The sequence below is a fragment of the Lissotriton vulgaris genome, chromosome 2_1 (assembly GCF_964263255.1).
Source record: "Lissotriton vulgaris chromosome 2_1, aLisVul1.2, whole genome shotgun sequence".
NCBI classification, from domain to species: Eukaryota; Metazoa; Chordata; class Amphibia; order Caudata; family Salamandridae; genus Lissotriton; species Lissotriton vulgaris.
The window spans coordinates 908323763-908347932 of NC_141687.1; the positions used below are offsets into that span (position 1 = coordinate 908323763).

The window sequence follows — 24170 nt, forward strand, 5'->3', positions numbered from 1 at the left end:
AATGACCTTCAAGGCATAGGAAATATGGATTGGAGGCTTCATAAGTAGGAGTAGTCTGGCAGCAGAGTTCTGATTTCTCAGTACATTTCTCATTGTTGATAAAGGAGAGCCATAATATAGACCACTAGTGTAATTTTGTTTTGATAGACAAAAGAGACTGTTGCTTGGGCCTTGTGTAGGAATCTCGGTTCTGGGACAATGTGTTACATTACTTTCATGGTGAGAAACTTATATCTGCATAGCGTATCCACTTGGGCATTGATGGACAGCTTGGGGTCCATGGAAATTTCAAGGTTTCTTATCTCCTTGGACATTTTCCATGGCGGTCATAGATTATCAGGCCAGGCAAACGAGAGTTGTAGGTTTTTGAGTCACCACAGGTGAGCTTTTTGGTTTTAGAAACATTCAATTTGAGGTGGCTCCTTGTCATCAACTGACCAATGGCCTTGAGGCAACTGAAGATTTTGGGGCTTCCAATGTCCTTGGGGAGTTCCAATTTATGATGTATCTGTGTATCTACAGAGTTAAAGCAAGTGAAATCAAAAACACTGATCAGACCTGGTAATGATTTCATGTAGATGTTGAAAAGGAAGGGTGAGACAATAGAGACTTGAGGGGCTCCTGCTTTTTGCTATGGGGTTCCTATGAGAAATGATGAGTATGGATCACGTTTGTTCTATTATGTAGGTAAGATGAGATTCAAGTGAGAGCAGCACCTTCTATGCCTGCTTCATTGAGTCTTAGGATTAGTGTGTCATGTTTGACTGTGTCGGAGGCAGCTGAAAGGTCCAAGGGAAATAGTACAGCAACCCAATTCTGGTCTAGGTGTGTTTTTAAGGTCACCCCTGATAGAGATTAGGGCTGATTCAGTGCTCTTCCAGGATGGAATTCTGTTTTAAAGTCGGAAAGTAGAGAGTTTTCTTGAATGAAATGTGACATCTGAGGTCAAATGCTGCCCTTTCAATATGTTTGCCTAGGAATTTTCCATTTGCTAAAGGTTTATAATTGTTGCAATCTTGAGGGTCCATGTTTGTTTTCTTTAATAACAAGACTTGTTGAATTCTTCTTGAAAAGCCCCTGCCGTTAAGGAATTGCTGATCTGTGTTCTCACTGAGATGGCTGCTGAAGTTGTTAGAAGGTCAGAGGGGCTGTCGGCCTGCTAGATTTTACCAGATTCTGAATTTTAGTTGTTGATAATTCTTCGAAGGAGCGCGGAGTCTGTGTTAACCCTCTCCCGGAGGAGGTTGTTGGGAATGGATTACTGCTGTTGGTTTTTGTGTGTTGAGTATGAATCGAACATGTTTGCTTTGGTGGAGTAATGATCAGGTGATAGTCTGTAAAGAAGGAGAAAGTAACAAGAAAAGTTGGGTGTAGGGTTGCATTTGACAAGCATGATGGACTGACTGCCTCGTAAGGAAATATTCCCGGCTTGGTGACAGTTAAATATGATGGCTAAGCTGCCTCCTTCTTTGCTTATGCCATTTTATGCAATAGGTTGATAGCTTGGTGAACAGCTAAGATTCAGTTATGAAGAGTAAGTCTGGTTCTAAGCCTGTCAATAGGTCGAGGATGTGGAACTTGTTTTTGGACATAGAACATACATTTATTTATAAGCATGTTAAAGGAGCTGTTTTGAAGGTGATGTGATCTTGTTCTGTGGAAGAGTAAGTATTGTCTTTGGAGGTTGTAGGTGGTGTATTAGAACTGATTGTGTTTCCTTTGGGAGGTCAGAAATTGTGCTGGTTTTAGGTGTCGCTATTCTCATCCAACAGCAGAAAGAAGAAAGGGGAGTAGAGCCAGCAAGCGCTGGTGCGGTGACGGGGGAATGGGGAAACACAAAAGAGGGTGAGTGGAGATAAAGAGGAGAGAGGAATCCGCACAGAGCAGCAAATAAACCGAAAAAACAGAGGCTGCAAAATGGGACAGCAGATCTAAGAAAGTGGAGCAGAGCCAGCACCAGTAAGTGGTGGAGGGTAAAGGAGGGAGTGTGGGATCACATTGAGCATAAACAATTGTCTTGCCTACGGGACACCCTCTTCCATGATATTATTTTTAGTTTTGCCTTTAATGGCACTTACACCATTCACTGCTCCCCGTGCTATACTTAGTACAAGAGGCCATAGGATGCTGGTGCTCCAGAACCTTGAGCCATTTGCTTGACACAATGTCAATCATATCCTATCTTGGATAAGCCCACAGGAGTATTTCATTAAACGCTTTTTTCCATTTAGTGTTTCGGTGTGTCATTTTTCCTCCAATAGAATTGCATGAGGGACTATTTTACCTCTGAAATAAATCTGCAAGCACAAACACTTTTGGGATTAAGCATTGCTGAATGTATCTTAAAAATTGATGCAATGGCAACGAAAGAAAATCTTTTTTCGAGTTGTCAGGAAGAGGTGTGGCGCTGCGGCTAGGGCGACTGACTCTGGAATCTGGGGCTCGTGATTTGATCCCCGGCACTGGCGGCAGGTTAGCCCAGCACCATGTGACTCTGGGCAATAGCTTGCTTAATCTTCCCGACGGCCCCCAGCGCCTAGAGACCCTTACGGGTGAGTGTGCGCTTTACAAATGTGGATTATTATTATTATTATTATTATTATTATTATTATATTATTTGTCTACACTTTATATTTTTGCCAGAAAGGCAAGTATTGTAAAAACCAAAATGTTTGACATTTGTTCTGGGTCTGCACACCTGATCCGCACACATACCAACATCAACCCTACTGGCTTTGCAAATGCTTTTTTATTTATGTATTTATTTAACAGCATTATATAGTCTTGCTGCACTGAAGTAGTGTAAAGGGGCTTTACACTTGAACAATGGTTACCATACTCTGGAGCTTAGGGTAAGGGAAGGTTTGGTGTGAAGTAAAAGTAACTCAAGACATTATTAGTCACATTGGCCTAGTTGTAGAATGTGCTCTGTTACTCTACATTACTTGGGTTTTGTTGCGGCGGGCTCGACACTGAAATAGTCTTTGCCTACAACCTGACTGTACCTCGGTGTCTTTCTTTCATGAACTGTTTAAATATATATGTGATGTATCTTTTGTGGATGTAATATTTTGATCCAGTAGCTCTTTGTAAACCTTTATTCGACAATGTGTTTCCAATAATACATTATCGCTAATATAATGGTGATGAAAATTGTTAAACGTGAATGGAAAATGCAAATGGGAATCAAAAACGGACACATGAATAAAAAATGCGATTTATTTTTCCAAACTTCCAGACACTGCTCCTGAAGGTTCAGTCAATAATATATTAGATTTTTTCCTGCACATTGCACAACCATAGGTGCCAAGGTTGTATATTGCTATGTGTGACATTTTCATAATTTCAATATAATTATGAGTGACATTTCAACAACTATGAGTGACATTTTCTCATGACGGACAATTGTTAAATACACAATGACCCGCACAAGGTAAGATTATACACAGATTGTATCTTTTGCAAAAAATCATGCAACAGTATTTTCAGAACATGTAATATAGACGCTTTCCAAAAGAGAAGTGAAGTCCAAATCTTGAAAGTTGTAATGGAAAAACTTTTTATTCATGAAAAACAGGAATTCATTGATTTGCTAGCAGCCAACGCGTTTCGTCACTAACGTGACTTCTTCAGGGATTGTCAGGGTTACTCTGTTGTATCCCCAGTAATATCTTTTTTTGCTCTGTTATATATGTAGGTTTTGTTCTGTTCAAGGCCCCAACGGTTCTCCTCAGTAAAAAGCGGGCATTTTTAGCATGCCGCCACCGTCTTGCCCGAGGTCCTCATCCCAATGAATGAATAAAAAGTTTTTCCATTACAACTTTCAAGATTTGGACTTCACTTCTCTTTTGGAAAGCGTCTATATTACATGTTCTGAAAATACTGTTGCATGATTTTTTGCAAAAGATACAATCTGTGTATAATCTTACCTTGTGCGGGTCATTGTGTATTTCTCATTGTATGTGATGTTTTACATCACTATCTAGGGGGCGTTTATGGGTCACGCCCTCGACCAATACGCACAGGTTTTCTGAATATTTAACTTAAGACTATATATAGTGGAATAGTGTGCAGGCAGCAAATAGCTCTGACCCTATCCCTGTTGTTTTTTACAGACAATTGTTAAGACCAGCTTGACAGTGGGCCCCCGCTATATGAGTGCAGTAGTATCGCTGCTCAGCCTACCCAGGTAGAGGGGCCCAATTTTCCTGCTTAGCTCCCTGCTTAGCTCAAAGCCACAGATCCTGTCCTTGCAGTCAAATGGGTCTTGTGGCGCCATTGAGTACAAGTATTGGGAAGTCGTGTATGCCTGGTCGTACGGGGAAAACCAAAAGGCTGCTCTCGGCCTGCACGGGGGAGGGGCCGGTATTACAGTCCCAATCCATTGGTGCCACTAATCAAAGGTGTCCCGATTTACCTGGAGGGCAGAGGTGACGTCATCATCTGCCCCACAAATATGCAATGTAATCTAGGGCCGTGGAGGCCAGAAGTGCAGAGGTGCCAGCGCCTGTAAAAATTGCCCTAAAGCCAAGCGGTCCGGCCTGGATGGCAGCACAGATGAGCTGCTTAGTCAGAGCATGACACAGGCAACTCCAGAAAAGCGGTTGCGTCAGCACGGGCATTGATTGAGGTAGCAAGCCTCAGGCTGGGACACAATTAGCCGGGCGGCAGCCTGAGAGTGTGCTAGGGCACTATTTACGTTGTCTCACGAAACCTACACTGTGAGTTATATAGAATTATAAGTGTGAATGCAACTAAGCACATTTTTATCAGCAGTCTGACTCACCATGTGAGCAGCGACATTTCGGTTTAAGGGTTCACCTTTCCGCTGCCACGACTGTCTCTCGGAGCAAACGGCCCACCACCTAGACATTCAGACCCGGCTCAGCAGTGCAGCTCAGTGGTGTGCCCTGGGTCCCAGAGGGAGCCGCGACCGTGGAGTTGGGTCCGGTCGTGGCAGCGTGGAGGATCATCATTGATTTAACAATTTACCGCAGCCTCCAGAACATTATAATGAGGAACTGCAGCCTGAGCCACCTGTAGCGCTTGTGCCACTTTTAAGTCTACATCACGAGGCTGACGTTACTGTAGCCTTACTGTAGCCATTTGGAACTGTCTATCTTGACGTCAGTCGCATTGAGGGAATGCTGTCCCGTCACATCAGAAATAGCCAATAGTTCCTTTGTAGCACTGCAGCTCAGTAATGCCAACACCCACAAGCATGCTGGAAGCAGTGTGCCTGCCAAAGCGCAGCTGCCACACTAGCTTTTAGTTTCAATCACACAGCACTGCTCCATTATTTAGCAGAGCTACGTCTTCAAGACAGCCGTGGCAGGTTATGCCACTTATGCGTGACTTTGCATTTCAGTGCGGTGATGAGGATTATAATACTGAAATGCGTTAGTCTAACGCCTGATGCGTGCTACTTGGCAGGGCTGCACAACAAGGCTAAATTGTGGTGTTCTATAGTGCAAACATGTGTAAATTGTTTATCTGAACAGGGGGAATATTGTGATTCTGTGGAGTGTATGTAACTCTATAAGTCATGACTCTACGAACAAATTCGTAATGAAGCCTAAATGTAGTTGTTGGTATTGAGGGGAAAGGGGAAAGGATTGGCTGAAAAGGAATAGGTGGTGTGAAGTCCTCTGGGATGTGAGTGAGAGTGTGTACAATGTATACAGGCATGACAATGGTTGAGTTCCTCACAAGTTTCATGATATTTGTGTCATGATTTCTTATACGACACACTGTGTGCTAGTAACCGCTATCCCTTCTGCTATCACTTCCTATAATCATATTTCTATACCAGGAAATCAAACAACCTCCCTATATGCAATAAATCAGAATGCCTGTTTTTTTTAGGCCAGGGCCACTGGAATGATATGATTTTGCAGCTGCAGCGTTTTCCTCCATGTTTATGAAAATTGTGTTCTACGAATAGGGGTGCGCCAGGTAATGAAATCCAGTAGGCTGTGAGTAGTGTCAAAAAAGATCTTTATTTTAATTTCATGAATAGATTTAGTAATTATCAAGGCTCATATATCTGCTTTTTAAATAGACAGCAGGCCATGAAATAGGGTTGGCAGAGGCAATTAACGATGTGTGTTCAATACAATGCACATTGAGAGAAACAAAAATTAATGGATGGGGTATTGGAATTGTATCAGCCACCGGTTATCACTCTGAGCTGCATTCCAGTTGATCTCTCTGTTTGCTCGCTGTACCACTCCAGAAATGTCCAAACCAATTCGAGCAGGGCCAAGACTGATTTGCATGTGGTTTCACTCCATCTGAACTCAGTGGGCAAAACAAATAATGGGCTGGAATGCAGTGCACACATTTGCTAGTGACTGAGGTTTTTTATGTACTTAAATTAATGGTATTCACTAGAACAAACTTGGGGGTATATTCACAAGAACGTGTGCTAAACATCACCCAAAAAAGCTAACACACCTTTACACCTCGCAGTCGATCGCGGTAAAATAACCCTGCGTTAACGTGGAATTCACAACAAAGCGGTAGTATGCAATAGTCTGCCTAAACCGCGGCCAATGTCCACGATACAACCACCTCGATGGAGATAAAAGCACAAACCACAACACCAAAAAACATGCGAAGAGCCAATTCGCAATGAGGAAAGCAGGGATAAGCACCGCCAGGCCCGTGCCTGTGATGGATGCATGACGTTACAACGCATGCTTTTACCACACATGCTGTTACAACGCCAGTTTTACACTGCAAACCTTTACAACGCATAGCGCTTTGGGGTGCTGGATAGTGAATAGTTTAATTTACTATTCCAACTCCAGTCCCCGTGGACACTAGGGAAGGTGTTGGATAGTAAATGAAATCTATTCCCTATCCTAGAGCGCCCCCCAGCGCAATGCGTTGTAATGTTTTTCGCTGTAAAACCTGCGTTGTAATAGCACTGCGTTGTAAATGTTTTGTTGTAAAGGATGTTTCCCGCCTGTGACACACACGGCAGGCAGGAATAAGTACAACAAAATCCTGAAAATTAGAGACAATTCAAACAGAAAACAACAGCCAAGCCCAATGGAGGCAACCCGAGCCAGCATACAACCCTACAAGCCCCATTGGCAACAAAACATTGTACACGGCAGGCCATCGCAGACAAGGTGAATACAGCCTGAGAGCAGAGGTGGACAATGGAAGAAAACCAGAACATCTGGAATGATGCGAAACGCACAAACAATCAGAAACACGCTGATAAGAAGGCAGCAATGCACACCAGAGGTGGGAGGCCAGTGCCACACAAGCAGCTGGATGACATGGTGGAAATGGTGTCCAAAATATCAGTCTGGGAACTATCGCAGAACTCGGTTATCGGAAACTGCCCAAAACAGACACAACAGCAACAGGGAGAGGCTTCAGCAGGGACCTGGGGAACAGGGGGAGATGGGCACAATGGCACACATGCATAATTAAGCACAGCACCACTGCAGACAAACCATGCCTAAGAGTAACAACACCAACCAAGAGCCCAAGTCACACAACCCGGCAACATCGCACCACTGAACAAGCACACAAGTGAAAACCACACTGCCTGAAAGGGAGAAGGGAGAGCCAAATCAGAGCTGAATGGACATCTCACACATAATGCAGCACACACACATAGGAAGCAGAGCACCCCAACCTCAAACACAATGTGGCACAAACACCAACATTTGCACAACCGAACACCGGACACAAGTGCACCCACCTGGTGCCGGTAAACGGCATACGCATCTGCCTTAGCAAGAAACAGGGACATGACAATGCACAAGTACAAACCCACAGTCCTGATGGGGTAGCAATGCACGTATGGCAGGGAGCAAGAGAGTCTGTGACACACACATTGTCATACAAATCAAGGCACAACACAGTCGGAGACAAGCGAAAGAGCAGAAACATTATCAACAAGTGCGTGTCAGTACGGTAAAGAGAAGTGCCACGATATGCATACTAATGCATCAGCATGTCTGATTCAGGAACGTAGGAAAGCGCCAATGTCCACCTCGGGGAAGTCCATCACCAACACAAGTCCGTGCCAACCCGCGTCTGTTGTCCATGCATGGATCATGAATCCAAGCCAATGCAGCCATTTCCACTGTCGTCTTGGGACATGTGACCAGATTCACAACAAACAACCAGTCGTTCGTACACGCTCAATGGGTCACATCTAGTTGTGGCTGCAGGTACCTTGTCACTCGTCCATGAACGCGACTGCAGCTGCGTAGGCCAACATCTCCAATGACCGATCGTCATCCACCACATCTGACATGTCGTCGACGTAATCCATAAGCTGAGCCGGACAGATGTGCTGACTCCAACCACTGGAACCAATGTGCACCAAAGGCCAATCGGGTAGTGGCTAAATGTGCTCACTGCACACAAGGACTCGTGTAATCTCCCATGTCCATTGTCCAGCCTGCATGCCAAACACCCATGCATGCCATAAACACGCATCACAGTGACATTCCTGGTTGTGGGCCAACAGGGGGCGCACAAACACGTTGTAATCCAGGTCAGCTACCGTTACGTTGGAGAGGCAGACATCCATGGACCACTCGAATATGCAGGAGGGACAATGCAACATAGGCTGAACACAGGTGACGTCCGCAAGGTGGAAGCTCAGCCAGTAACTGAACCGCAAGACTGCCAACGGCAGTGTCCCCAGTACATGCAGCAGACGGGCAAGGTACAGGTCCACGTGACTGGATACGAGCATGGTCTGCCATGGTGTTAGTGGGCTCTGCTAGAAGTGGCACTGGCTTGCCCTGCGTCAGTCCTGTGGATGAAATGGCACAGCCCCGTGCAATGAGCAGTGTCTGTGTGCAACAGGTGCAGGCCTGGGTGTGGTGGAAGTACGTGTGAAGGCCATTTCAAGCACGCCAACTTACCACCAAGGACTACTGCATGTGGGATATGTACACGTTGGTCTCACTTCGGGCAGTGCGTAGTGTGGGAGTCGCAAGCACATGCCATTGTATCTGTCAGGGGGTGCCCGGCCACATGCCAGTTCCTGCTTGGAGCTGCAGATGTGCTACGGCCTGATAGTACCCACAAAAGACCTTTCATCCCAACAGTAACTTCACCATCTGCTTGCATACAGGAGATGCACAGGGCCTGGTGTGGGTGTGGTGGGATGTCTGCGACCCTGGGAACACAGTGACGCTGGCCTTTGAAGGTGTGGGGCCATGTGAGTGTAGGCCAATTGACTAGACAGGGTGAACACAGGTGTACAGCCCATGGCTGGCTGGGATCGCTCTGCAAATGAGGCCAGGCAAATGACTCATGCATCCGCAGGGCTGATACAGGGATGCAGGCCCTGCGGCACTCCGTGAGGGCCTGTGGCGGGCAGAGAGGCGCCGCCTTGGCTGACGCGTGATCCATTCTGAATGAGAACCTAGTCCAGTGCAACGGGCTTTTTGTTCATACCCCTCCGCAGGTCTGGCGTGCACAGGTCCAGCCCACTACACACGTGCATGCAGGGGGGGGACGTAACGTGCAACATTTCCATATTCTGCCCCACAGCCTGTGGGGACATGGTAGCGTCCACTGGCCACTACATTCCATGTATCAGCAGTTGTTCGCCACATGGCCGTTTGTGTGGTTTGCACTCTGTGGTCTGTCCGGCACCTCCACGCCACACCTGGCATTGGGTAGGTTCACATTCCTTAGACACTTGCCGCTCTCGCACATGCCTGCTCATGCCTCACCTCACATCCTACTATTGTGTGTCTGTGGTGTCATGCCGTGGCTGGGTTGTGGGCATGGCAAGGCCGGATTCCCAATGGAGTTGTGTTGTTGTGTCTGGTGGGTTGGCATGTTGTGTGTCCTATTTTGGATGTAGTTGTGCTGCCTGCCCATTGGCAGTGTCGTGAGTTGCATGACTGCGGGCGGCAGGTGCGTTTCAGATGGGTCCACTTTCTTTGTGTACACTGCCTCTGTGGATTTCCCGGGGGAGGGGGTTGGGGAGGGATGGGTCCTGCGGGTGGTGGCGGGCCTGGGGTGGTTGCAGTGAGTGTTGTGGCCCTCATGGGTATCCGTGGTGCAAGGTCATTGTCTCCATGGCATCTGTGGGTCTTCAGGTGTGGCTGTTTGCTGGGCTCCCTTTTATACTGCAGGTTGTCGTCGCTTTACACCAGCAATGAGCAGGTGTTAATTCCCTGCTACTACCGCGGCTTATCGCCTATTTTTGTTTCGCATCGCAGATCTGGCAGTTCGTTGTGAAAGTTCTGTTGTGGTTTTTTCGTGTGCTTTTGCACGGGAGCGCCTACTTTGCATCTCCATAAGGGTTAGTCGCTGGTGTCCACTGTGGAGATACATTTTGGAGCAGTTATTGTGTTTGCACCAGCTTGGGTATTATATCTATCTCCACTTTGGATGCAGTAGGGTTGAGTCCTAGTGAAAAAACCCCTCGGATGGATGAAAGTTGATTTGTACATTCTGGGATTTGATCCTGTGACCTGCAGATCACAAAGAGTGTTTAACACTGAGAGCCATGTTGCAGGGATAAATGAACTGTGTATTTAGATAGGCCAAAGAACTAAACGTCCACAGTTGACAACAAAACCAAACAAATATTATAGAAATGATCGAGAGAACGCGTCCTAATCTATGAGAATATGATGATCGCAGCACCGCCACCCTTCTTCGGCTCATGTGCACCAATATAAGGTGAGATCTACTTAATGCAACTCTTACCACTCCTACCCCAAAAGTAAGTCTTTCCTAAATTGCCAGAAAACGTCATCTCTGCAAGAGACAACAAGCAAATCCAGGCGTTTTTTGTCCTCATTGTCTCAGTAACCAGTGCCGGCCTTAGGCATGTGCAAGCTGTGCACCTGCACAGGGCCACCAAACCCCAGGGGCCACCACACCAATATATTTCCTTAATATAATAATCCTCTGATGATGGATACATATTTGCGTGGCAGCCCCTGGCAGGGATTTGGCGGCCTCCGGCATTGTTCCACTTCCAAACACCCTGACCCCCCCTCTTCAATGGCCTCCGCGCTCCGCTCCGCCCGGACCCCCTCTTCTAGGGCCCCCTTACCTACGCTCCCTGCCCAGGGCCGCCATGAGCCTAGAGCGGCCCTGCAGTAACTACGCTGTTACTTGAGTCTTCTCTCTGCACAATGGGCAAGGGGGTCCACATACAGTCCAGCCTACTTGACTTAACTTAGAGAGACTCAGTAGAGATGAAAGAGTGACTGAAGTGCTTAATGTAAGATCACTGAGAATACCTGTGGCAGCATTTCAATTATTCGTGTTGCTATTTGTCCAATTAAAGAAGAAGACCACACGTATGCACGGCAATTCATCCGTCCGTAAAAAGGAAGTGTGGCCTAAATGGGTATATCGCCCCCCCCCCCCCAATATTAGCGATTCCTAGAATTGCAACAAAGAGAGTCTTCCCTTAAACATAGTCTTCACTTGACAGTTTCTTAAACACAATACATTACACACATCAGGTCCTGTTATAGCTTCAAAAATAGTCACAAATGTTTTTTGTGTGCTGTATTCATTCCAGACTTTTACCCTTTTAAAAGTAATTTAAATACATATGTCTTCAAGCAAGCGTGAAGACAGTTACGTGTCCAGTGTGTAGATGCTCATATCATCTTATGCCTTTAGTGGTATTTCGGGCCCTGCAGTGCTTAAATTGTAAACCATTAAGTTCCAGGGCACCAGTATTTCACACAGGTCCACTGCAGCAGGCACTACCCACATGTCACTTTAAATTTCAGGTTTAAGTCCTAAATTAATAATGTTTAGTAAATATATTAAATAGCTAAATGTTTTACTAAAGAACTCTACTAAAAACATGTACACATAGCGCCTTTATGTGGTGGACTCTCATAAGTACTTGCCGGTGTTTACAAATAAGTGTTGGTACTGAGCACGGCAAACACTGCCACAAATTAAAGTACCGAGGTCCTGTGCTATTACCCTTATCTTTCCTATCTCCTCATCTGCCCGTTCTCCTTTATTGCCTCAGTTTCTCAATTGCAGTGTCCGTGTTGACTATTGGAACGCTTACAAGTGCCTCTTTTGCAGCATTTAGCAATGTACAAATAATCAAATTACTAAAACAGCTATTCAGGGGTAAAAAATAGTGAAAAGCAGTGATGCTTTGATGAGTGAAACATAACCTACCATAACTGCCAAGGATTTTGATTGCTATGTGTGACATTCTCATAATTTCAGTGTAATTATGAGGGACGTTTCAACAACTATGAATGACACTTTCTGGTAAGCAAAATCAAGCAATAAGGATGTGGGAAGCATATAAATATCAGAAATAACCCCCATTTCGACAAAGAGAAACTCTTAGAAGATTTTAAAATGACTGCAAAGAACCAGCTATGGAATGGCACTAACCCAGAACTCACGAACCACCGCAGACGGCAGTACAGGCAACGGCAAGTCTCAGGAGAGTGAGGTGCACACATTACACCCAGCCAGGATGCGTTTATTTTAAAGACCGTACGGTTTAATCAACCTTAATAAAAATGATAACTGAGGAGTGCAGCTCAGAGGTGTCTGCCCCGGTTGGCTCGCCACACCTGCCCCACCCCGCAGCACCAGATCACACCAGCAGGCTCCAGCTGTCACATTCACCTGTGGCACCTGCCCCACCCCGCAGCACCAGATCACCCCAGCAGGCTCCAGCTGTCACATTCACCTGTGGCACCCTTGTGTGCATGGGGTCAAGAGTCAAGAGTCAAGAGTCAAGAGATTTGTATAGCGCGCTACATACCCATAGGGTCTCAAGGCGCTTGAGGAAGGGTGGGGAATTACTTGTCGAATATCCAAGTTTTAAGTTGCTTTCTGAATGCAAGGTGGTTCTGAGTAAGGCGAAGTTGAGTGGGAAGTGAGTTCCAGGTTTTAGCTGCCAGGTAGGAGAAGGATCTACCTCCCATGGTGGTTTTGTTGATGCGAGGTACAGTGGCAAGGGCTTGGTTGGAGGATCGTAGCTGACGGGAGGGGGTGTAGAAGGACAGTCGTGTGTTGAGGCATTCGGGTCCAAGTTCGTAAAGTGCTTTGTGTGAGTGGGTTAGGAGGCGGAAAGTAATCCTCTTATTTACGGGGAGACAGTGGAGGTTTTTCAGGTGACCAGAGATGTGTTCTTTACGCGGGATGTCTAGTATGAGCCTGGCTGAAGCGTTCTGGATGCGTTGGAGTTTTTTCTGGAGTTTTGCGGTGGTACCGGCGTATAGTGTGTTTCCGTAGTCCAGGCGGCTCGTGACCAGTGCGTGGGTGACCGTTTTTCTAGTTTCGGTGGGGATCCAGCGAAATGTTTTTTTGAGCATGCGAAGAATGTTGAAGCAAGATGATGAAACGGCGTTGACTTGTCTGGTCATTGAGAGTGAGGAGTCCAGGATGACGCCCAGGTTCCGTACGTGGTCCGTCGGAATGGGTGCTTTTCCAAGGGCCTCTGGCCACCAAGAGTCATCCCAGGCGGAGGGGGAGGTGCCTAAGATGAGGACTTCTGTTTTGTCTGAGTTCAGTTTTAGACGGCTGTGCTTCATCCACTCGGCTACTTCTTTCATTCCTTCGTGTAAGTTGGTTTTGGCGGTGTTAGGGTCTTTGGTGAGTGAGAGGATCAGTTGAGTGTCGTCAGCGTAGGAGATGATGTTGAGATTGTGTTGGCGAGCGATGGCCGCAAGGGGGCTCATGTATACGTTGAAGAGGGTGGGGCTGAGAGACGATCCTTGTGGCACGCCGCAGATGACTTCAGAGCCCTCTGACTTGAATGGTGGGAGGCGGACTCTCTGGGTTCTTCCAGTGAGGAACGAGGTGATCCATTCCAGTGCTTTTCCTTGGATTCCGACGTTTCTGAGGCGCTGTAGAAGGGTGCTATGACAGACTGTGTCGAAGGCAGCGGAGAGGTCGAGGAGGATGAGGGCGACTGTGTCTCCATTGTCCAGTAGAGTTCGAATGTCGTCTGTTGCTGCGATAAGTGCGGTCTCAGTGCTGTGTTTGGCTCGGAACCCGGACTGTGAGGGGTCGAGGGATTTGTTTGTTTCGAAGAAGGTGGCGAGTTGGTTGTTGACAGCTTTCTCGATGACTTTGGCCGGAAATGGAAGAAGCGAGATGGGGCGGTAGTTTTTTAGTTTGGTGGGGTCAGCTGTGGGTTTTTTCAGCAGGGCGCTGAGTTCTGCATGTTTCCAGCTTTCCGGGAAGGTGGCGGAGTTGAGGGAGCAGTTGATGACATCTCTGAGGTGTGGTGCTATGATGGAGTCTGCTTTGTTGAAGATGTGGTGAGGGCTTGGGTCAGTTGGGGATCCTGAGTGGATGGAGTTCATCAGGCGGATGGTGTCCTCAGTGGAGATTGGGTTCCAGTCGTTAAGGATGTTCAAGGGGGTGAAGGTCCTGCAGAAGGTTGGGTGGGTTGGTCTCCGGGTCGGATGTCGAAGCTGTTGTGGATGTCTGCGATTTTGTTGTGGAAGAAGGAAGCTAGGGAGTCGCAGAGGGCTTGGGAGGGGGTGATGTCGTTGGAGTTGGCTGATGGGTTGGTAAATTCTTTGACGATGTTGAATAATTCCTTGCTGTTGTGGGCGTTGTTATCTAGTCGGTCTTTGAATGCGACTTTTTTGGCAGACCGGATTAGTTGGTGGTGTATGCGGGTGGCGTTTTTGAAGGCGTCCCTGGTGCTGGTGTTTGGGTCTTTTTTCCAGGCCTTCTCGAGGGAGCGACAAAGTTTCTTCGATTTCTTAAGATCATCGTTGAACCAGGAGGCGTTTTTGCTGCCTAGTTTGCTTTGACATTTTTTCAACGGTGCTAGGATGTCGGCGCTGTTGGATAGCCATTGGGTGAGGTTAATGGCTGCTTGGTCGGGGTTTGAGGAGTGGGCGGGGGGGTTTAGAAGAAGTGATGAGGAGATCTGGTCGATGGTGATTTTGTTCCAGTTTCTTCGCAGGGTGGGTTGAGGATGGTTGTGGATTGTGGTCTTATTGTAGGTAAAGTGAACGCAGCTGTGGTCCGTCCAATGAAGAGCTGTGGTGTGACTGAATGAGACATGTTTGCTGGAGGTGAAGATGGGGTCGAGTGTGTGACCTGCAATGTGGGTGGGGGTAGTGACAAGTTGTTTGAGTCCGAGGTTGGCAAGATTGTCCAGAAGGGTGGTGGCGCTGCTGTCGTTGCTCTTTTCCAGGTGAAAATTGAGGTCTCCCAATAGAATGTAGTCCTCGGAGGGGAGGGCGTGTGGGGTGATAAAGTCAGTGATGTCGTCACTGAATTGTGCACGGGGTCCTGGAGGCCGGTAGAGGAGGGTGCCTCTGAGTGTGGTCTTGGGGTCGGTGTGGATCTGGAAGTGGAGGTGTTCGGCGCTGGCAAGGTTGACGTCTGAGCTGGTACCCAGGCAGTTTCATGCGGAATGGACGCATGGAAGCAGGGATGCTGGGTTGGAGGGGGAGAGTGTTGGGGTTTCTCTGATATTTTTGGAGGGCGTGGGGGAAAGATTCCAGATGAAGGCAGGTGTCTAATGTAGGGTCCCTTACTTCCTGTGGCGCTGCAGATCACTGCAGTTTATCTGCAGTGAAGTGGCGGCGAGGCAGCATGCCATTTGTGGAGTTAAGTGCTAAGTGCAGACCACTTCAACCCTGTGGCGCCTATTACCTGCTGAGTGTGTGAGTATAACCCCTAACTTGTTCTCCCGGCCTGCTCTGTGAGAATTCAAGAACAAATCGACTGGGGAAGATAGTACTGGCACACGTGGAGCAAGATTAAGTTTCAAGGTGGGGGCGTGGGTTCCCATACCTGCTGCCGGTGTAGGCTCACTCTCTCAATCCTGTGTGCTGCTGTCTTCGGAGTAGGTTGCAGCTGTGAAACACTCCTCCAGGGGTCGATGACTCCTCGCCAAACGTGCCACGGCATGCATTCTGAGATGTGGCTGCTGGACTGCAGCTCAGTGCTGCCATAAAACAGCACCAATCCCATGGCGTTCCAGACTTAGACGGGACAACTGCGGGTCAAACGACTGTCACATTATTAAGTGACTGCCACGTAGCACGCTCGTATCGCGCCGGTCTGCCAATGTATAAAAAGAGCGAGTCTCTTGATAGAAGCTGTTGGCGATATTTTTAACACTGACTGTGAGCTGCCATCACGTTATGAGTCTCACATTGTGTCACATAATTAACCTGAATGGATAGCCGGGATCGAGGGGAAGTGAAAAAACCTTGTTACATCGTAGCCTCTGCTCTTAGCCTGCCTAAGCCAACCCAGTCACGAACTGAGGCAGCCTCCCCAAGTCTGCGCAAGAATTGCAGACCGTGGCTGCAACCAGGATTACAGCTTTATACAGAGCACTAATAGCGCTCTGGCTTGATACTGAGGCGCTATAAATGCATGACTTTCCATTTCAATGCGGTTATGCGGACCACTGCACAGAAATGTGCTAGTCTAACACCTGATGCGTGGCACTTAGCAGAGCTGAACTACCTTTCAATAGGGTTTTTTTTTTTTAAATCACCCTCGAACTTTTCCATGGATTCAGATTTTAACCCTTTGTAAGCGTTACAAAGTTTTAAGTTTTTTCTTTGACTTATCCATTAAGCTTTTTTCTGCATTTACCATTTCTAGTCTCTTAATTCCTAACAGAATCCATCCAAAGTCTAATGTGACCCGATGAGCATGATTCACACTACTTGATTATTATTTGAATTATAAACTTCCCTGGAAAATTCATGTTGAATTATTCCTCTGCACCTTTATATTTTGTTCACCTTTTCAAGGCAGAATTGCATTGTTGTTGGGAAGAACACTGTTTTCTTCAAACCAGATCCATCACCAAAATACTTTTTTTCTTGAAAACAACGATAGAGGAATGCAAAATTTGTTACAAAATTTTTCGTTTTGCACAGAAATCACCAGGCCAAATGCCTGCAAACCCAATTAAATTTGCACAGGCTGCATCACGCATATGTGAATGATGCAAAACAAAATTTGCATCTTTTCTCATCTCTGCCTTTTCCATAATTAGTAATGATTCTCAATGGTTTTGTCTGGTGCGAAGGTGTGTGTTGAATGTTGCTCGAGAAACAACCCCAAATCTGTTCTCTCTAATGAAGTAATTGTGCCCCCTAAAATCGTGCCTTGGTGGGTTGTGCTTAACTTCCTCACTTTGCTAAGACAAATAATTTTTACATTTCTAATAGTGGTCTATTTCCATTTCCTTTAGATCAGAATGAGATTCCTAAATTTCTAACAGAATTCTTGTGTTGATCAATGCATTCAGAGCCTGTTTTGGATGAAAATCCTTCGCCCAGAGAACACTATACGCATCTACGTCCTGTCGCCACATCATTTAGGAGTCAGGATCGGTGGAAATGGGATTTGATAACGACAGGGCAATTACTAGGGAGAAGCGAAAGAACTACAGCTAACCCCTCATTTGGTATTTCTGTGCACTGTAATTAATTTGAATACTAAATCAATGGAGACGCCGCCGCAGGAATAAATAGAGTAGTCCGTCAAGGTCAATGAACAATTCACAGCAGAAGCTGTTAAATACCATGTCTGGATGGGAGTCCAGTGGTTTTAATTGCAGGCAGACAGGGCCCATTAACCAAGTCATATAGACAGCAGGATATTATTCTGCATGGGTGGTCGCCTTTTTCATTAGGAGCATAATGGCTTCCATTGCAGATTCTTGTGAAGTCGTTATTGTGGCCAGGTCTGTAGCTTGTTGGGTGGAAATTGAGACTAACTGTTTAGGACAGCGCAGGATGGACTGTCGGTTATAATTGATTGATTTTACGTTGATTCAGGGTGATAGTGACGTTGATTTAGGGTGATAGTGATCAAATGAACACCTCATCTGGTCCCTTGCTTGGCGGCCTACATTAAATGCGTTGGTAATCTTACCCAATCCGCAGTGACTCTTTTCAAGTTTAAGTGGGGCTAGGTCCAGCTCCTCCTCCATCCTGCCAGTGGTGGCCCATCCAGGCACACCTGACCTCCCCATGGTTTGTGGCTCTCTCGGAGGAATACACAAAGTCCCCCCAGTCGTGTGACTCAGAGATAGGCTGCAGGCACCAAATGGCATACAAAGAACCAAAGAATGGCATTGCAGTTTTAACTTAATGGCCTCTTTGACGGTAGTCTTCAAGGGACAAATAGAAATGAAGTCAACATGAAGGTTTAACTTGTGCTATCAGCCAAAGAGAAGAAACCTTCAAGCAATGTATGGGTAATTTCAGGAAGTGTGGGGAGCCTGTAGGCAATGTGGGTGATCGTGCAAGGTGGAAGTAGTCCGTAGATAATTTCTGGTAGGGTGGAGAAGCTTGCAAGCAGTTTTTGATAGCTTACGTATAATACGGATATAGCTGGGCCAATGGAAAATCTAGTTTGCGTGCCCATTGCATTTTCTGCTGTTATGGATTTAGCACAGTTGCCACATATTTCATCTTCATCAACATGTTTTGCAGGATTCTACAAAAAACAGTAGTTTCGAGCTCAAATGGATTAAAAGTTAGTAAAATAAGTACCATATGTAGTCCAATGCAGTGTCAGCCTCCTCCCAAAAATGATTAAGTTACTGCTACTATTCCATTGTTGATTGATGTAGTTAGATATTTAGGTATTAAAACAGCACTAATAAGATGAAACCTTAGACCAGGCAGTATTAATGACCCCATATGATGGGCTGGGGAAGGGTGTTTGCCTGCAACTTGAAAAAAAATGCTTACATAATTAAATTTAATTTAGAGAAAGGCAGGAGTGGCCCTGGCAGGTTAGTGGGGGGGGGGGGAAGGGGGATTCGACTGATGACCACGAGACAAATTAAATAAATAATACATTTTCCCTCATCATCATCTGTCACATCCCCCGCACCCCGGCCCCACTTCCCTACCCTGCACGGGCCGCAGCTGGAAAAAGGTGAGTTGATGATTCCATCCTTATCTTGAACAATTTTGGTTTCATTAATCATGCAAAATCATGTCAAATAACAGATCGTGTTCTCAAAACAGAGCAGTTCTTACAAGAGGGTCGTCCGAGTACAGAAAAATCTCGAATATTCTACTTCTATTTCAGAAGTCTTGTGTCGTGAATCCTGCATTGTTTCTAGCCAGACACTTGCAACACGGTATACAACCGCTTCAACGCAACTTTTACAACGTATACATTTTCAACGCACACCATTACAACGCAGGATCCTTTACAATGAATGCCTTTACAACGCAAGACATTACATAGCAGATGCTATTACAACGCATGCCATTACAACGTAAGTATAGGTAAGTATATCATTTTATTTAAACAAAATAAATTAAATAAATTAATTTAAGTAATTTTATATATATAGTTTGGGTTATGGGGTACAGGGGCATTATTAGGGTTCAGGGCTGGGTTTGGGTTATGGGGTACAGGGGTATTTTTAAGGTTCAGGGCTGGGTTTGGGTTATGGGGTACAGGGGTATTTTTAGGGTTCAGGGCTGGGTTTGGGTTATGGGGTACAGGGGTATTTTTAGTGTTCAGGGCTAGGTTTGGGTTATGGGGTACAGGGCTATTTTTAGGGTTCAGGGCTGGGTTTGGGTTATGGGGTACAGGGGTATTTTTAGGGTTCAGGGCTGGGTTTGGGTTATGGGGTACAGGGGTATTTTTAGGGTTCAGGGCTAGGTTTGGGTTATGGGGTACAGGGGTATTTTTAGAGTTCAGGGCTGGGTTTGGGTTTTACACTAACTGGATTTTGTATATTATTTTTAAACACCTACACTATTTTTAAAAAATATATAAATATATTAACAAATATATTAATACAAAATTAATTTAATAAATAAAATTAAGTAAATATTTATTAATTACATTTGTTAAAAAAATAATATACTTACCTAGACTTACGTTGTAATGGCATGCGTTGTAATAGCATCTGCTATGTAATGTCATGCATCAAGAAAGCCAGAATGGGTGGTCGCTCTTTTCGTGTAGTGGCTGCCAAAGAATGGAACTCTCTCCCCATGAGCATCAGACTAGCGGATACAGAGACTATGTTCAGAAAACGTCTGAAAACCCACCTGTTTTCTTTATAAATCTCCTACACTTGGCCCTGACCTTTCTCCACAGCGCGGGGACACGCCGGGATGGCGTCACCATGCGCTTTACAAACCCCTTTATTATTATTATTATTTATTATTATTAAAGGCTTTCGTTGTAAAGGATCCTGCGTTGTAAAAAATGCGTTGAAATGGTGTGCGTTGAAAAAGTATGCGTTGTAACGTCATACATCCTTGCAACACATATATACGATGTTGTTTCTCAACAGAAACAGGTGCTTCTAGATTTCCATAGGGTAGACACAAGAGCAGAGTTAAACCAAATCTAAAGACCACTTATAAGGCATAACTGGGAAACAGACAAATATTGTCTGCTGAGTGATTGTTTTACACAACCTATTTAACTCTAGAAGGTAGAAGGGGCAATGTTGATGAAGTAGTGTTCCTGATCTTCAATGCAGGGTAAAATCATTATTTGTTGCTGAGTAACCTTTTCAATAGGACTCACCAAATCCTTCGATTTTGCATAGCCTTGGGCTCTTTATTGTAACAGTGTTTGTGAAAATGACAAACTAAGACAAATAATGTCTTTGTGTGGCAGAGTTTAGTCCTCACATCTGCAAAATGTAGCCCTCCCCAGCCACATTATTCAACTAGTTCTATTTATTGATTACAGGCACTCAAAGGAATGAAAGGGATGTAGGACAATGTAGTGATGCATGCTGATGAAGTCGGGAATATTCCAGGCCATAGATACTCACAAACATTTTCCCAGGGGCCATAAAGTATGGTCTGTGGTGAGCCCGAGGGCCGCTTGATGCTAACAGAATGGAAGTGGGGATTTGTGGGTGGTTAAATGATGCAGGATACTTTATTTTCTTCTTTCCCTTTACTTAAGTTAGCTTGTAAATTAAAGCTTCTCCATTTATGTAACATCTTTCTGAATGCCAGGTCTCCCTGATGTACACAGCAGCCAGTGCTGCTGTCACGGGGTGGGGGGCGCATGTGAAGGCTAGTAGGCCCGGAGATGGCCTCCGGGCCATAGTTTGAGTATCACTGCTCCAGGCAGTGTGGGTGATGTTACAAGAAGTGTGCATCATCTTGCTAGCAACACAAGGACGCTTGTAAGTAGATAGGGAAGCCTCTGGCAGTGCTGAAATACTACAGGAAGAGAAGAGAGTTGTCGAGGTAGTTTTTGGTAGCTGGCAGCCATGGGTTGAAGGTTACTGGGTGCGCACATAAGCAGTGAGGAGTCGTCATTATAGTACAAAAGATTTGCAGGAAATATGGGGAAAATTGACGATGGAGTGAAGCTTACTGGTGGTATGGAGCCCGCAGGCACCGTGGAAGGTTTTCATAAAGTGTAGATTGCTTACAGGTAGTAAGTAAAAGGCAGTAGAAACTTTGGCAAAGTGGCTTGGTACTACATTAAGACCACAGTAGGCAGCTGTCTCGCTACACCACTATACATTAGCACAGGGTGGTGCTAAATATGTGCTAAATAATGTGCTAAATGTGCTAAATAATGCCTTGTTGCTAGAAGAAAATAAGGTACTAGATGCTAAAATATTATTTTGCCTGGGGCTCAAAAACTCATTGCACTGCAGGTGGCAAAGCTTGAAGGCTGTGTGGTTATGCTTGTAGAAAGTGTGGGAGAGTTTTCTGGCCTACACAACGTGACTGCAGGCAGTGAAACTTTGGGGAACGATTTGTACTGTCTGCTTGAGTGGGTATCTTTCTTTACAATACAGTGATAAACACTAGTTCCTCCTGTTGTGTCTTGTAATACATTATTTCTCTTTTACTTTTGGGTATAAATCAGTTAAACCTAAACTGTTCCATTTGAACTTTATCCTAACATTACATGTCCTCGATATTTCTTTGCACGCTACCTTAGTGCAAGGTTTTCTTGCTCTATCATGAGTGACTATTTCTACATAAAACAAGTACTGGTTGATTTCCTCCTGCATGGTACGGACATCTTTACACCCACCCACTTACCATTTACCATTATAATAACAGGATCAATATGGGTTTCGGTTTCACCTCTTTTGAACTGGGGTGACATATTTACAAACATTTTGCACCGGGTTTGCTCCACAAAAGTGATGCAAACCTCCATGATATCATACACCTCATCACCTATCACACATTTGATGCACTCTTCATCATAGAAACATAATTCGCTATCATATTCTCACAGGCAACCATTGTTTGAAACACACATGTAAAAGAGAAAGAGGCCTCACTGTCATCCATCAGTTCGGTTCTTGCACCCTAACAAGCGAGACTCAACTCCATGGAGCTCCTCACATGCTACTTGCTCACTTTTCAACTCAATCCGCAAACCTCAATATCAACTACAGGCTGCTAGGGCAGAAAAAAAAATATTGACAAATTCTCAGATCCCCTCACCATCTCAACCATCCAGCATGCCTACACAGCCCTAATTGATGTAAGGCTCCCGGACAACACACACGCAAAAAACACAAGACACCCTGCTCAAAGTGGTACAGCATGTAAACCAACCAATACACAGCAAATCAACAGCCTCAACCTCATCTTGTCTACATCACCAACAATCAAATTCTCAATGGGAGCTCAGAGGGAGAAAGGAAAGGGTCGCCCTCCACTCAAAACCTGTAATACAACAAAAGACCCAGTCCAAGGGCGTCAAAGCATGTCAGTGACTCCAAAAAGGGGCAGTCAATATATACTGCTACCTATCGCTCTCTTATACAATTTATAAGGAGATACTGCACTGCACTCCGCCCAGGTTAAAAGAAAAACCTATTCTCCTTGATAGTGCCACAGAACAACAAGTATTGTGAACTAAATAGGTTAGTCACAGATGTCCACACAATAGTGTTGGACTAATTCTCCTTAGAAAAAATGTGTGAGAAACAAGTGACGCCTCACGGAAACACCACCAACGGGGTAACTGGTATGTAATTTCCAGACAAGCCCCTGTCTCATCATCAGTAGTCACTTGATTCTCAAAGAAAAATAGAAGAAAGGAAAAAAGTGTCCAAAACAAACAACAACAATTGTGACAAACAGTAGAAAGCAGAGGTATCTGCTAGTGACAAACACATAACATAAACAAACAGTGCCTGGTATTAGGTAATGGTATGCATGAATAGCTACCAGCCTTTTTAGCACAACAGCATAATCACCTCCCTATAAATAAAGTTGGTTAAGGGAACTTTATGCTGTGTTTTATGCACTTGTTTATGTTATGTGTTTGTCACTAGCAGATACCTCTGCTTTCCACTGTTTGTCACAATTTTTGTTGTTTGTTTTGGACACTTCTTTCCTTTCTTCTATTTTTCTTTGAGAATCAAGTGACTACCTATGATGATACAGGGGCTTGTCTGGAAATTACATACCAGTTACCCCGTTGGTGGTGCTTCCGTGAGGCGTCACTTGTTTCTCACACATTTTTTCTAAGGAGAATTTAGTCCAACACTACTGTGTGGACATCTGTGACTAACCTATTTAGGTCACAATACCTGTTGTTCTGTGGCACTATCAAGGAGAATAGGTTTTTCATACATCACCAACAACCCAGTGCAAACCACCATCTTAAATATACAATGTGTAGCTGAAACCTTCAGCACTCAAGATATTCAAAGACCATGTCAACAAAAAATTCTCCCTGCCCAGATAGGAAAGAAAATGAACGAGGAACAGAGCCCTCACAGTCTTCATACTACCAAGGTTCTGTCATGCAACAGACTGACAACACATCAAATCAGCCAAAAGCAAAGTATAATACCAACACCATCAATGAAGTTGCTAACAAAAGCAGAATGCTCTTCAAGACAATCAAGCACAACATAAACCCCCTGCCTGACCCTCCTATCCTTCACACAAGCAAGTGCAATGCCATGAATCTCCTATTCAGTGACAAAATACAGGAAACCCAACGGCACGTTGACAACACTACACCTGCTTCTCCTTTGAGACCCACCCTAAATTGTAGCATTCTGCAATCATTATCCTTCTATGTCCAATATATTGTAGATCTTGCCAACATGCTCAATCCCCTCAATGTCACCTTCTATGAAGAATATGTCTCACGTGTACCTCATCTTTCACTCGTGCTCTCCACTGTCAATGCCAACCTCATTCAAGGCATCTTCCCTGAAGCTCTCAAGA

The 24170-nt window shown here is 45.3% G+C and overlaps 1 protein-coding gene across 1 annotated transcript in view; it reads right to left on the minus strand.

The window, feature by feature from the left end:
- Positions 1-24170, minus strand: part of MANEAL (mannosidase endo-alpha like) — a 252251-nt gene that overhangs the window by 16134 nt on the left and 211947 nt on the right. The gene's annotated exons all lie outside the window — the stretch shown is intronic.